Source organism: Prionailurus viverrinus, chromosome D1, assembly GCF_022837055.1.
Source record: "Prionailurus viverrinus isolate Anna chromosome D1, UM_Priviv_1.0, whole genome shotgun sequence".
In the NCBI taxonomy this organism is placed as follows: Eukaryota; Metazoa; Chordata; class Mammalia; order Carnivora; family Felidae; genus Prionailurus; species Prionailurus viverrinus.
The window spans coordinates 47,817,153-47,832,322 of record NC_062570.1 but is presented as its reverse complement, the minus strand read 5'-3'; the positions used below and the strand labels follow the sequence as shown (position 1 = coordinate 47,832,322).

The window sequence follows — 15,170 nt, the reverse complement described above, 5'->3', positions numbered from 1 at the left end:
AACATAGCAACTCAATACCATGAAAAACTTAGAATTTTAAAATGCTTTCTCTATTGGGGGTTAGAAGATTTTTAAAAACCAATTTTTTAACCTGTCAATAAGTACTGTTAAGTTTTTTGTTTGTTTGTTTTTTCCAATTAGGGATTGTGGAGGGGAAAAGCCACTTTATAATAGCTTTTTTATTATTATTTTAATGGACCCTAGGGTGTTTGGATGGCCCAGGAGAGACAGAAAGAGCTGGAAAGTGTTACAAATCTGAGAGCCTTTCACAGGGAAGAATGAAACAAAAACAAAGTTACAGGTGAAAAAGCACATGAAGGTTTCCCTGTGAGGCAATCAGGGACAACTTCTGACAAAACTTCAGATACGGTGTTAATGTATGTACATTCTTCTTCTTTTTTTTAATGTTTATTTTTGGGACAGGGAGTGCAAGCAGGGCAGGGGCAGAGAGAGAGGGAGACAGAGGGTTTGAAACCAGCTCTGAGCTGACAGCAGAGAGCCTGATGCAGGGCTTGAGCCCACAAACCTCAAGATCATGACCCGAGCCTAATGCTTAAGGGACTGAGCCACCCAGGTGCCCCAATATATGTACATTCTAAAGAAAGGCTCTTTTTACGTTGAAGATCTGCTTAAAACCCCTCTGTGCACCTATTTACCCCATAGCATCCCAGTAAGGACCTGATCCAAACCTGATCCAAACCTGATCCAAACCTGATCCAAACCTGATCCAAACTTAGTGCCGAATTTTCCTAACTATACTAGGACCGCTGACTTATTATTCTCATTTTATAGATGCAGAAAAAGCACTAAGCACAACGACAATGTCCCACTAAAAAAATATTCCCTATTTTTAGGCAAAAGTTCAACAGGACAATGTACCCACTAAAAGAATAAGATTTGCTATGGTAGAAGGAAATGATAGCTGGCTAAATGATAATATAAATCTGATGATATATTTATCTATAATAAATTATAATATATTTTTGATACAGCATGGTTCCAATATTCATGAGCTAGAAGTCCTGGAAAACTATTTCCACCTCAGATCCTCTCTTTTACCGTTTATAAAACAGAGATGCCTAAGATGGGGTTAATACTTCACTCCTAATGTCATTGAGAAGATTAAAGATAAATCCCATCACCAAAAAAGTCTAGATGGATCAAAAATTTAAGTATAAAAATTGAAATCATAAACATATTAGAAGAAAACAGATTTGGTTTTGGTATATAATATTGGAGTGGAGAAACCTGAAGCCATATAAAAAAAAATAAACAACTATGTAAAAATATAAAACTTTTTCTTGGTTAAATTATATACAATGACAAATGGCAAAATGGGAAAATAATGCAACATATTCAATGGAATATTTCCTTAAAATACAAGGAATTTTCATAACTCACTAAGAAAAAGTATGAAACTGAATGAAAAAAGAAGTAAAGAACATAAAGTGGTAGTTCACAAAAAGACCACAAAACATTTAAAATACTCCACCTCCTTCGTATTTAGGGAAAAGCGTAAAAATTAGAAAAGATTTTTTAAATTGATATATCAAGTACTAATGATGAAAACTTTGTTAAGGGCATCAAATCTATAAAATATTTTAAAAGGAGCATTCTCTTTGATGTATTGATTCAACTTCAACTCCTGGGAATTTATCCCAGATAGATGTAGATATATAGAGATAGAGATACACACACACACACACGTATATATATGTATTATAAATATCTATTAGCACAAGACTTATCTGTAAGATTATAGTTTATCGATACCACAGAATACTATGCAATTATTAGAAAAATATGAGGTACATGTACAAATTGTTATATCAAAAGATGTTCAAGTTATAATTTTAAACACAAAAGAAGGTTGCTTAAACATAAAAGAAGAGGTTGTACAGTATGAGCCTATATTTGTATGCATATTTATATATAATTGTGGTAGAGGGGTGTGTGTGTGTGTCTGTGGGTGTGTGTGTAAAATTTTGACAGTGTTGATCATTGGGGATTGGGATGAGGCTTAGAAAGGGAAATCAGACATTATTCCTTTCATTTTTCCTTTTATATCATCTATATACTACAGGGGCCTCATCTACAATGAACTATTTATCCAACTATCCTCTCTCAGTAAATGAGAGAAATAAAGACACAGTAGAGGACCTGTGAGGGGATTTGCCTGTTGATCATGACACAGGGATGGACATGTACCCATTCCTGAGTATGTTACCTCCTGAGTACTTCCTGTAGTGTGGACATCCTCCTAGAATGCATGAAAGTCTAATGTGTAATATATATTTCTTAAAGCATGGCCTTTAACACAGACAGCTACTTTATTGGTTTCTTAAATGAAAAAGTGGCTATCAAGTAAACTTGATTCTTGTCAATTTTTACCTTAAGCACTTAATTTAGAATGTGACATCTACATATATTTGTATTTCTTCTCTCTCTCTTTTACAAGGAACATTGCTACAGACTGAATGTTTATGCTCTCCCCAAATCTCTATGTTGAAAATTAATCCCCAGTATAATGGTATTTGGAGGTGAGGGCTTTGGGAGATAGTTAGGTCTTCGTGAATGGGATTAGTATCCTTATAAAAGAAGTCCCAGACAATACCCTTTCCCCTTCCACCATGTGAGGACACGATGAAAAGGCAGACATCTATGAACCAGGAAGTGGACTCTCACCAGACACCAAATCTGCTGGTACCCTGATCTTGAACTTTCAGCCTCCAGAACTGTGAGAAATAAATTTCTATTGTTTATAGGCCACTCAATCTATAGTATTTTATTAGAGCAGCCCAAATGGACTAAGACAAGCATATAATACTTTTTAGACTATAACTTAGTTTTTGTAATTTTTTTTAATATTAAAGCAATTTGCAATTATAATTTGGTAATAAGAACAGCAACAGCGTCTTTTAATATGGACAGATAATTCATATATCTGGACAAAATTTCCCTTAAGTACAAAATAAGGAAGTCATACTATCTAGTTCTTTCTTATAGGCAGAGAAATTTGGTAGGTTTACTTGCTTTTTGTTTTATTTAATTAGGACAGATAAGATATGTTTAAATGTTAAGAATCAACTAGATTATATTCCAGACCAATTAAGTCAGAATCTCCGGAGATGGAACCCAGGCATTACCATTTTATAAAATTTCTCAAGTGATTCTAATGTGCAGTTAGGACTGAGGATTATTTAAAGCAGAGTCAGCTGCTGGTTCCATAAAGGACCAGAGAGTGAATATTTTACCCTTGCAAGCCATATGATCACTATCACAACATTAATTCTATTACAGCTACTCAACTTTGATGTTATAGTGAGAAAGCAGCCATAGACATTACATAATGTGTTCCAATAAAACTTTATTAATAAACATTAAAATTTGAATTTCGTATAATGTTCACATGTCAGGAAATATTATTCTTGATCTTTTTCAAACATTTAAAATGTGAAAACATTTTTTAGGTTGTAGTTTGCCAATCCCTACTCTGGAGTCTTGAGCAGTGGTTCTCAAAGCATGGTCCTTCAAGTAGCAGCATCAGCAAAAACCGGGAATTTCTTAGAAAGCAACCAGACAGAAACTCTAGATTTGTAACTCACAAATCTCTGTAAACAACCCCCCCATGTGGTTTTTCAAGTGAACTATGGTTTGAAAACCATTGCTCTAATGGAAGAGAGGAAAACTGATAGTTAAGTCTCCCACAAAAGCAGGAAAAGATGAACTCCAGAGTATAGATAAAAGAATTAGCCCTAGAGTAGAAGTCACATAGAAAACACAGAGAAAATGACTGTAAGTGCAAATGAGATCATTCTAGAGTGGAGGTTCAAGACTGAGATAGAGGCCAATTGAGCAAGGGACCACATGCCTAACACCTTAGAACTAACTAGATCCTTTTCCTCTTAGTAACACTAAAAGCTCTTAGACCTTGAAGTAAAAAACCAAACCAAACCGAAATAAAACAAACAAACAAACAAAGAATGACTTGGCTTTAAATTCCTTTTCTACCGCTTATTAGTTGAGTGACCTTTGACAAATTACATAACCTGTCTCTGATTCACAGAATTCCTCTGTAAAATAAATAAACCTACTTTGCAGGGATGTTGTAATGACTAAAATAAATAAGTGTGCAAACTGCTTGACTAGTACTGGTACATAGTAAATTTCAGTGGTAGTTTTTAGTGTGAAGAAGGTTGAAATGACAGAGGAAAAAAGAAATATAAAAAGATGTTATCATTACTCTCTATCAAGTTCTGAATACATAGAAGATTCCCCACAGGGGTTCCCAAACCCTCTTGGCCTTCCCTAGGATTTCCAATCAGCCCTGAAAGGGACTCTTTGAAAGTTTGTTTATCTCATTATAACCTCTGAACCAATTTCATATAATTGGAATTCCTTGTATCTGTCTTGTACTCTTAAAATAATTACTAATTTAAAAATTACAAAGCATTTCAGAGCTTCTCAAGAAATTCCACCAAAGTATCCCTAAAAGTAGAAGGGGATTCATTTATTATCATTGAAGGGTAGGAGCAAAATGGAATCTCTTTAATGTCTCATTTGTTATCTTTAGAATTCACAAAAATCTTCAATTCAAGTTGACAATATCTCTGTATTTGTTATAAAGTTATGTTTTATATTACTTACTGATGACTAGATTTAATAAGCCAAGAACACTGTGCACTGTTTATCCCATGGCTTCAAGTACCCTCTGGCATACATACTACTTATGCATGCTTAGGGGTGCTTTTGCCTCAGTTCACAAAGTAGAAATACATTCAATTCTTTTTTTTTAATTATTTATTGTTTTTATGTATTTTCATTTTATTGAGAGAGAGAGAGGGAGTGCGAAAGCAGGGAAGGGGCAGAGGGAATCCCAAGCAGTCTCCATGCTGCTAGCTTAGAGCCCGATATGGGGCTCAAACTCAAGAATGGTGAGATTATGACCTGAGCTGAAAGCAAGAGTCAGATGATTAACTAACTGAGCCACCCAGGTGCCTCAATTCCATTTAATTCTTGATCTTCATTTCACCGTTGAATATTGTCATCATCCCTTTGTATCCACTGAGAACACAGAAGGTTTCCCCTATATTTTCTTCTAGGAGTTTTACAACTTCAGGTTTAATATTATGTAATGTATTTAGAGTTGATTTTTATGTATGCTGAGATAAGGGTTCAATTTTATTCTTTTTTTCATGTGAATATTCAATTTTCCCAACGCCATTTATTGACTAGACTATCCTTTCTTCATTGTGTTCTTAGTGCCTTTGTCAAAGATGAGTTGGCCATATATGCAAGAAATTATTTCTGGGCCCCTCCTTTGTGTTCCATTGGTATATTTCTGGTTACATGCCAGTAGTATACTGTTTTAACTATTAGAGCTTTTATATAATTTGAAATCAAGAAATGTGATGCCTCTAGCTTTGTTCTTGTTGCTCAAAATTGCTTTGGCTATTCAAGGCCTTTTGTGGTGCCAAATGAGTATTACGATTTTTTTTTTCTGTAAAAAATGCCATTGGAGGGGCGCCTGGGTGGCTCAGTCGGTTAGGCATCCGACTTCAACTCAGGTCACGATCTCGCGGTCTGTGAGTTCGAGCCCCGTGTCGGGCTCTGGGCTGATGGCTCAGAGCCTGGAGCCTGCTTCGGATTCTGTGTCTCCCTCTCTCTCTGCCCCTCCCCTGTTCATGCTCTGTCTCTCTCTGTCTCAAAAATAAATAAACGTTAAAAAATTTTTTTTAATTCCATTGGAATTTTGATTCAGAATGCATCAAATCAGTGTTATATGAACATTTTAGCAATAGAAATTCTTCCAATCCATAAACATGGAATATCTTTCTACTTATTTTATTCATGTCTTGTACCTGATCATGGAGAAAAAGCTTTCAGTTTTCCACTATTGAGTATGATGTTAACTGTGGGCTTGTCATATCTGGTCTTTGAGTCACGTTCCTTCCACGCCTAATTAGTTGGGAGTTTTTGCAATGAAAGGATGTTGATTTTTGTCAATTATATATATATATATATATATATATATATATATATATTTGAAGTAAAATTAACATACAGCATTATATTTGTTTCAGGGGTATGATATAATAATTCAACAATTCTAGACATTACTCAGTGCTCATTACAATAAGTGTGCTCATGATCTCTTTTATCTATTTCACTCGTCATTCCTCCCCCCAATATTAATTCTTCCAATCCATGAACATAGGCTATCTTTCCACTGATTTGTGTTATATTTCATTCTATAAGTGTGGGATACCACATTTATAGACTTGTGCATGGTAAACTATCTTTGCATCCCAAAGATAAGTCCCACTTGATCATGGTGTATGATTTTTTAAGGTGCTGTTGAATTCAGTTTGCTGGGATTTTGTGGGACTTTTTGCACCTATATTCATCAGGGATATTGACCTATAATTTTCTTTTCTTGTAGTGTCCTTGTCTGATTTAAGTATCAGGGTAATACTGACATAAAATGAGTTTAGAAGTGTTCTTTTCTCCTCAGTTTTCTAAAAGAGTTGAGAAGCATTGGTATAATTCTACTTTCAACGTTTGGTAGAGAAGCACCTGGGTGGCTCAGTCAGTTAAGTGTCTGACTGTAGCTCAAGTTATGATCTCATAGCCTGTGCATTCTAGCCCCACATCAGGCTCTGTACTGACAGCTCACAGTCTGGAGCCTGCTTCAGATTCTCTGTCTCCCTCTCTCCCTGCCCCTCCCCTGCTCATTCTCTCTCCCTCTCTCTCTCTCTCTCTCAGAAATAAATGTTAAAAAATTTTTTAAAATAAAATAAAATAAAAAACCTTTGGTGGAATTCACCAGTGATGTCATCTGTTTCTCAGCTTTTCTTTGTTGGGCTATTTCTGATTACTGATTCAATTTCCTCAACTTGTTATTAGTCTGTTCAGATTTTCTATTTCTGCATGATTTAGTCTTAGTAGGTTGTATGTTTCTAGAAACTTATCCATTTTTCTAGGTTATTGAGTTTTTTATGCTTAGAATAGCCTCTTATGATCTTTTGTATTTCTGTGGTATCACTGTAAAGTCTTTTGTTTCATTTCTGACTTTGAGTCTACTCTTTTTTTTCCTTATTTATGTTATCTAAAGATTTCCATTTTGTATATCTTTTCAAAAAACTCTTAATTTTTTATGTATTTTCTCGTTTTTCTAGTTTCTAGCTTATTTTATTTTTGTTCTCATCTTTCTGATTTCCTTCCTTCTGGTAACTTTGGCCTTAATTTGTTCTTCTTTTTCTAGTTCCTTATGGTGCAAATTTAGGTTATTTATTTGAGATCCTTCTTTTCTTCTTACTGTAGGCATTTTATGCTGTAAACATCCCTCCTGGAATTTCATTTACTGTATCCCATAATTTTTGGTATGTTTGTTTCCATGTTTCTATCATTACTTATTTCACTATATGTATATATTTTTTCCATTTTGATTTATTCTTCAATCTTTTCATTGTTTAGGAGTGTGTTTAATTTACACATATTTCTGAATTTTCCAGTTTCTTTCCTGTTATTGATTTCTAGTTTCATACCACTATGGTTGAAAAACATTTTTAATACAATTTCAGTCTTCTTAAATTTGTTAAGGTTTGTTTTGTAGCCTAATATATGATCTGTCCTGGAGAATATTCTTCATGTGCTAGAGAAGAATGTACACTCTGCTGCTGTTCAATAAAATGTTCTGTATGTATCTTTTAGGTATATTTTGTCTAGAGTATAGTTCAAGACCAATGTTTCCTTATTGATTTTATGTCTAGATGATCAAATCATTGTTGAAAGAGGGGTAATGAAGTCCACTATTATTATTGCATTGCCATTTATCTTTCCTTTCAGCTCTGTTAATATTTAGTTTATATATTTAGGTCGTCCAATGTTAGGTGCATACATTTATATAATTGTTATATATTCTTGATGAATTGACCCCTATATTATTATATAATAATGTTCTTTGTCTCTTGTTATAGTTTTTTTCTCCTTTTTTAATTTAAATTTTAGTTAGTTAACATACAGTGCAATATTGGTTTCAGGAGGAGAATTCAGTGATTTATCACTTATATAAAACACCCAGTGCTTGTCACAAATGACCTCCTTAGTATCCATCTTCCATCTAGCCTATGTCCCACCCACCTCCCCCTGTTAACCTATAGTTTGTTCTCTATCATTAAGAGTCTCATGGTTTGTTTCCCTCCCTTCTCTTTGCCCTTCCTTCCCATATGTTCATCTGTTTTATTTCTTAAATTCCACATATGAGTGAAATTATATGGTATTTGTCTTTCTCTGATTGACTTATTTCACTTAGCATAATACATTATAGCTCCATCCATGTCATTGCAAATGGCAAGATTTCACTCTTTGTGGTGGCTGAGTAATATTTCATTGTATGTATATACATAATATATACAATGTATATATATATATAATGAATATGTATATTACACCACATCTTCTTATTACAGTTTCTGACCTAAAGTCTATTTTGTCTGATCTAAGCATAGCTACCCCTGCTTTCTTTGGGTTTCCATTTGCATGGAATATCTTTATCCATCCCTTTACTTTGAGCCTATGTGTATAAAAGTGATGTGAGTCTCTTGTAGGCAGTATGTAGTTGAGTCTTTTCTTTCTTTCTTTTTTTTTTTCTTTTTGGTTCATTCAGCCACTCTATATCTTTTGATTTGAGAATTTAATCCATTTACCTTTAAAGTAATTGTTGATAGATAAGGACTTACTGTTGCCATTGTGTTAGTTGTTTTCTGACTGTTTTACACTCTTTCTTTTCTTATTGTTTTCCTTTATGATTTGATAATTTTTCTCAAGTAGTATGCTTTTGATTCTTTTTCCTTTATCTTGTGTGTATCTCCTATAGAATTTTGTCTTTAGGTTACCATGAGGCTTAATATAACATCCTATAGTTAGAAAAGACTATTTTAAGCTGATTATAATTTAAATTTGATTACATCCAAAAAATCTACCTGCTTATTTCAAACCCCCACACACATTACATTTTTTGACATTGCAATTTATATATTTTATATTATGCATCCATTAACAAATTATTGTAGTTATAGTTATTTTTAACACTTTATTTCTTAACTTTTATGCTGGAGTTAAAAATGATTTGCACATCCCTGTTACAGTATAGAGTCTTCTGAATTTGACTATATACTACCTTTACCAGTGATTTTTAAATTTTTTATATGTTTTTCTGGTACCAATTAGTGTCTTTTCTTTCCAACTTAAAGAAATTCCTTTAGCAATTCTTGAAAGGCAACTCTAGTGGTGATGAACCCCCTCAGGTTCTGTTTGTTTGGGAAAGCCTTTCTTTTTCCTTCACTTCTAAAGGACAGCTTTGCTGGGTAAAGTATTCTTAGTTGGCAATATTTTTTCTTTCACCACACTGATTTCATCATCTCACTCTCCTCTAGTCATCGAGGTTTCTGCTGAGAAATCTCCTGATACCTTTATGGAGATTCCCCTGTATTAGCCAAATCTCTTCTCTTGCTGCTTTCAAATTCTCTTGATCTTTGATTATAATGTATTTTGGTGAATACCATTTTGGGTTGAACTTTTTGGGGACCTTAGAGCTTCATACACCTAGGTATCCAAATCATGCTTTAGATTTGGGAAGTTTTCAGACATTGTTTCTTGAATTAAGCTTTCTTCTTTTTCCCTTCTCTCTCTTCCACTATTCCTATAATGTGTATATGGGTCCTCTTTATGGTATCCTATAAATCCTGTAGGCTTTATTCACATTTTTCTATTCTTAATTTTCTTTTTTATTTTTCTAACTGCATAATTTCAAATGACATGTCTTCAAGTTTACAGATTCTTTTTTCTGCTTGATCATGTTTGTTGTTGATGTTTTCTATTGTAATTTGCATTTCATTCATCGTATTCTTCAGCTCCAGAATATGTTAGCTCCTTTTTTAATAATTTATCTTTGTTGAGCTTATTTTGTTCATGTATTGGTTTCCTAATTTTTTTTAGTCAACTATATTTTCTCTCTTGTAGTTCACTGAGTGTCCTTAAAACAATTATCTTGAATTATTTTTATAGTAATTAAAAGATTTATACTTCTTTGGAGTCAGTGACTGGAAAATTATTTTGTTCCTTTGCTGGTGTCATCTTCCCTTCCCTTCCCTTCTCTTCCCTTCCCTTTCTTTCCCTTCCCTTCCCTTATCTTCCATTTCCTTCTTTCATGTTTCTTGTGGCCTTGTGTTGATGTCCAAGCATTTATTGAAAAAGTAACCTCTTCCTAATTTTTCATACTGGTTTTGGTGCATAAAGAACTTCACCTACAGATGAGTGTGAGGGCACCAGTTGAATGGGGTTTGGCAGTTCTGAGTCTGGAGAGGCTTCATCAATGCAGTCTCTGCCAGATGAGGACAACATCATTAAACACTGTAGGAGTCCTCAGTATCCAAAGCTGTGGGTGTCTGAAGTGGTGGTGAGTGTTGTTGGGATCTTTAATGGTGATGGCTGCCAGGGTCCTCCTGATTTCTTTTTCTTCCTTAGGGGATGTCATAGCCAAGGGTATAACTTTTGGTTTTAGGTCCAGCTTATGGGTGCATCTGAACTGGCACTGGTGTCAGATGTGTGAACACCTGTGGAGTGGCTGTGGAGTCAGGTTCTGGAGAGTGACCATCTGTGCAGCAATGATATCTCTATGGTCTGGTGTGCAGTACAGGCACTTATGGATCAACTGTGGATATAGGGTCCAGAGTACAGGCACACATAGAGCAATAGCAGCACTGGGATCTGGGGTGAAGGCAAACCTGAGGTGGTAATGTCTGGTGTCTGAGATGCAGGCATGTGGTGTGGTCATGGAGTGAGGATCTGAAGCATGGATGTGCATGAAGAAGCTCCAGCTCTGAGTTCCAGAGCATGTGCAGAATAGGAAGGAATGGCAGACCTGGTCCTTGGCTGGTACAACAGCAGCTCTTTCTTCTTGTGTAGCTGTTCTCAATTATTCCACTGTGCTTTGCTGCATGCTCTAATTTATTTATTTATTTTTTAATGTTTTATTTTATTTTTCAGACAGAGACAGAGAATGAACAGGGGAGGGTCAGAGAAAGAGGGAGACACATAATCCGAAGCAGGCTACAGGCTCCGAGCTCCAAGCTGTCAGCCCAGAGCCGGATGCAGGGCTCAAACTCACGGACCACGAGATCATGACCTGAGCTGAAGCCACCCAGGCGCCCCTGCATGCTCTTATTTAGACTTGTGAGCTCTCAGAGGACTGTATTCATTCATGAATAGTTATCTAATTATTTTTGTGTAGGGACAAAAGCTGGTATCTCCTACTCTGTCACCTTGTTGATGTCACCCTCACACACACACTTCTGCTTTTTAAACAGCCTCCTCCCTATTCTCTGGAAAGGTGCTTTTGAAACTTCTCCACTTCCTTTAAACCTCAGATGTTTCTCCATCTCTACTCCTCTTAGCAGATGACTTTGCCTTCAACTGTACAGAGAAAATAAAAACCATTATATAAGAAAGTCTCAACTTTTGCATCAAAACAAAACAAAAATAAAAACTGATGACTGCCCTCACCCTCCTTTTTTCCTCCTGCCACAAAGGGAGTGTCAACTTATCTACCCAAGGTCATTGCTTCCATATGCATTCTGTATCCTAATCTTCTTACTCTTTCAGGAGCACCAGCAAACGTTCCTTTCTGCTCAGTTCTTCACCCTTCTCTCTTCCCTCTCTTCCCTATGTTCAAGCCTCTCTCATCTTCAAAATAAGTAAATAAGGGAAAAATTTCTGCTAATAATAATTACCTATCAAACTACTGCCTGGTCTCCTTCCTTCTTTACACACAACCTTCTTTCTAACACACAACCTGTTTAGGGTACCCGCCACTTCACCTTTGGTCCATATTCTGATTTTCCACACGAACTCTGACTCATTAATATGTCTTATGCCTCACCACTACATGAAAATGGGTATCATAACCAATATCATTATTTAACCATCATTTCAGTATCCTCACCCTATCAGACTTCTTAGCAGATTCCAAACATCTGAGCTCTCCCCATTTTGAAATACTCTGACTCCTTGGCTTCTGTCCTCAGTTTGTCTTTTCACTTCAACTTTTCATTCCCTTTACTGGTTCTTCCTTTAGTCTCAGATTATTATGTGCCTGATTTCCTCAAGCCTCAAACCTACATCCCCAAGTTTTTCCATTCCACACCTTTTCTAGGTTTTCTTTGTTCATTCCCATGACATTTATTACCACCCCCATGAAATGACTTCCCAATCTTTCTCTACTGTACAAAACTTCTCTGAGCCCCAGGCCCATTTATCAAACTGCTTGTTGAGTAATTGAGTGTTTTACTAGTACTTTACATTCATCACAGTCACAAATAAACTTTGAATCTGCTTGAAACTTCATCCTCTTCTATTTTTTCTTATTTTGTTGAATAACACTTCCTTTAATTCAGTTTCCTAAGTCAGAAATTTAGCAGTCATCTTTGACAATCTCTTTTCTATATTTCCAATAGCCAGTCAATTATCAAGTCCTACTAATTCTCTTAAATATTTCTATAATCTGTTTTGTTTTCTCTATCTCCATAGTACTGTCTATAGTCTTCACATAGGTTACTTCAGAAGCATCCTAAATATTTCCCTCACATACAGTTTTGACTCCTTCTAATCTGCTTTTGACCTAGAATTCTGAAACTGATATTTTCTAAACATATATCTGAATCATACTACTCTCTGTCATTTGCAAGTTTTGCTAGCTTCCCAGTGCTTTTTAAATACAGTCCAAAATAATTGACAGTATTTTCAAGTATAGTGTGAACCTTGCTTGATGTGGAACTTCACACTCCATATTGCAGTCACGTTGAGGTTGTTTCAATTTCTAGAATATACCATGCCCCTCCCCCCTGCCTTGTAACTGCTATTCCTTATGTCTAGAGCAGTGGTTCTCAACCAGGGGAGATTTTGCACCTCCCCCATGAATTTGGTTATTATAACTGGGGTATGGGGTGTTATTGGTATGTAATGGGTAGAGGTCAGCAATGCTGCCAAATCTCCCATAGTGCATACAACAGCTCCCTGTGACAAAGAATTATATAGCCAAATATCAGTAACACTGCAATTGAGAAGCCCTAGTCTGAAAGTTTTCCCTTCTACTTGTACCCATGTGACCTCCATGTCTAGATGAAATATATTTACCTCTCCTGTCTCAGCTTAGACCGCCTATATCCAGAGCAACTCTTCTCTGACTTTGGCCTATAGGTCAGGTCCACCTGCTATACATACTCACCATATTTTTTCTTTATTTTTGTAGCCTTATGGTAATTTAGAACTAGTTAGTTATTCAGTTTATGTTTGCTTTCTTTGCCATGTTTTAAGCTCTAGGAAGTTAGGAACTGTATTTAACATGATATCCTTATCACCTAGCTAGCCATTCAAAATATTTATTAAATGAGCAAATGAATGGATGAATGAATAAAGCGAATGTGTAGAGAAAAGGAATGCTAGGCTTACAACACCATGGAATATCCTAGCTTTGCCATTAATTAGATGTATCCCTGAACAAGTCCCTTAACTTTTCATTTGACCTCATTTTCAAATATGTAAAATAGGAATAGCAATTTCTACTATGAAGATTTTTATGAAGATTAAATATTTTGATGAATTCTAAAGTATTTTGCAGCACTACTAAACATTATAGGTTAGAGTGGAAATTGACACAAGTATATGGGAGTGAATAATATGAAACAAAAGCCTTAAATAACATAGTTTTTACTTGAGGATTTCACTTACAGTAATTTATGATAAATTATTAAGCAAAGATTTAGCTCTGTGGATTTTCATCATTAGTTAAATAAATCAATGGAAATTATAAAATTTAAAATTCTAGTGGAGTATATCCAATACTCCATATGTATATGTTCAATATAATAAATTATAAGGAAAAATCATTTTACATATTTTCTATATATGTATTTTTTAAGTTTTTTTATTTATTTTGAGAGAGAGACAGAGAACACATGAGAGGGGCAGAGAAAGAGAGACAGACAGAGAGAATCCTAAGAAGGCTCAACATTGTCAGTGCAGAGCCTGGTGTGGAGCTCAAATTCATGAACTGTGAGATCATGACCTGAGCCAAAATCAAGAGTTGGTTGCTTAATTTACTGAGCCACCCAGGCGCCCCTCTACATACATATTTTATACACATGTACACACATGTGTGTACATGGACACAGAAAAATATCTAAGTAACAAAATACTGGTACTAAATTATGGAATTAAGGTAATTTAAATTTTCTTGCTTTTGAGTTTCTGAATTTTCTAATTTTCCTACAGTGAGCAAGAATTTTAAGATTTAAAAAAATGAGTGAGGAAGAACACTTCTTAGCTGTAAAGACTGTAAGAAGCTGCTGTGTTATAAAGAATAAAATGAAATCCTTGATTTATAGGGGCTTTCAAATTAATTACAAAAATGAAATACCTATCTAGATAACTTAGATAATGAAAAAAAATAAGAGCAAGATAGATCATGATAATGCATTTAAAGAGCACTTACTACAACTCAGGCTTTCTGTGCAGTAATTTATGAATTCTGCAAAACAACTCTATTGAGTATGTTTCATCATACTCATTTAGTGGTTGAAGAAATGGAGGCTCCTAGGAGTTAAACAAATTGCAAGGTCATACAGGGAAAAGAAAAAAAGAAATAAAAGTCAAACTAATGTTTTGCTACCTTCAAAACTGTATTTTCCACCAGGCACTTACGAGAGATGCATTGAATCAAGTGGGAAACCACAGGTGTGGTTGGTTACTAGGCAGTGAGAGTACCTAGAGGAATTAACACTTAAGTTAGCTCTGGAGGATGAATAGGATTTCAATAACCAGTGATGGAGGAGAAGGCATGAGGAGAGCCATTTCCTGCCAAAGGAACACCATGAACAAAAGTGAGAGGTAAATGGACAGTTCGTAGAATTTGTTTGGGGATTGGCAGGCAGATTGATTTGGTTAGAATACGTTAAGAAACAAGAAGTTTGTTTTGTCAATGAAGGAATTTGAAATTTATTAAGTCGAACTTAGAGCAGCAGAAACAAAAGTGGGGTTAGAATACTAAAAAAATTAATAACATCATGACATATTAGGAACATAAGATTAATTTTGTAAGTAAGTGAATGATA

General features: G+C 35.1%; 1 protein-coding gene across 1 annotated transcript in view; it reads right to left on the bottom strand.

The window, feature by feature from the left end:
* Nucleotides 1–15,170, bottom strand: part of DLG2 (discs large MAGUK scaffold protein 2) — a 2,044,734-nt gene that overhangs the window by 1,405,922 nt on the left and 623,642 nt on the right. The gene's annotated exons all lie outside the window — the stretch shown is intronic.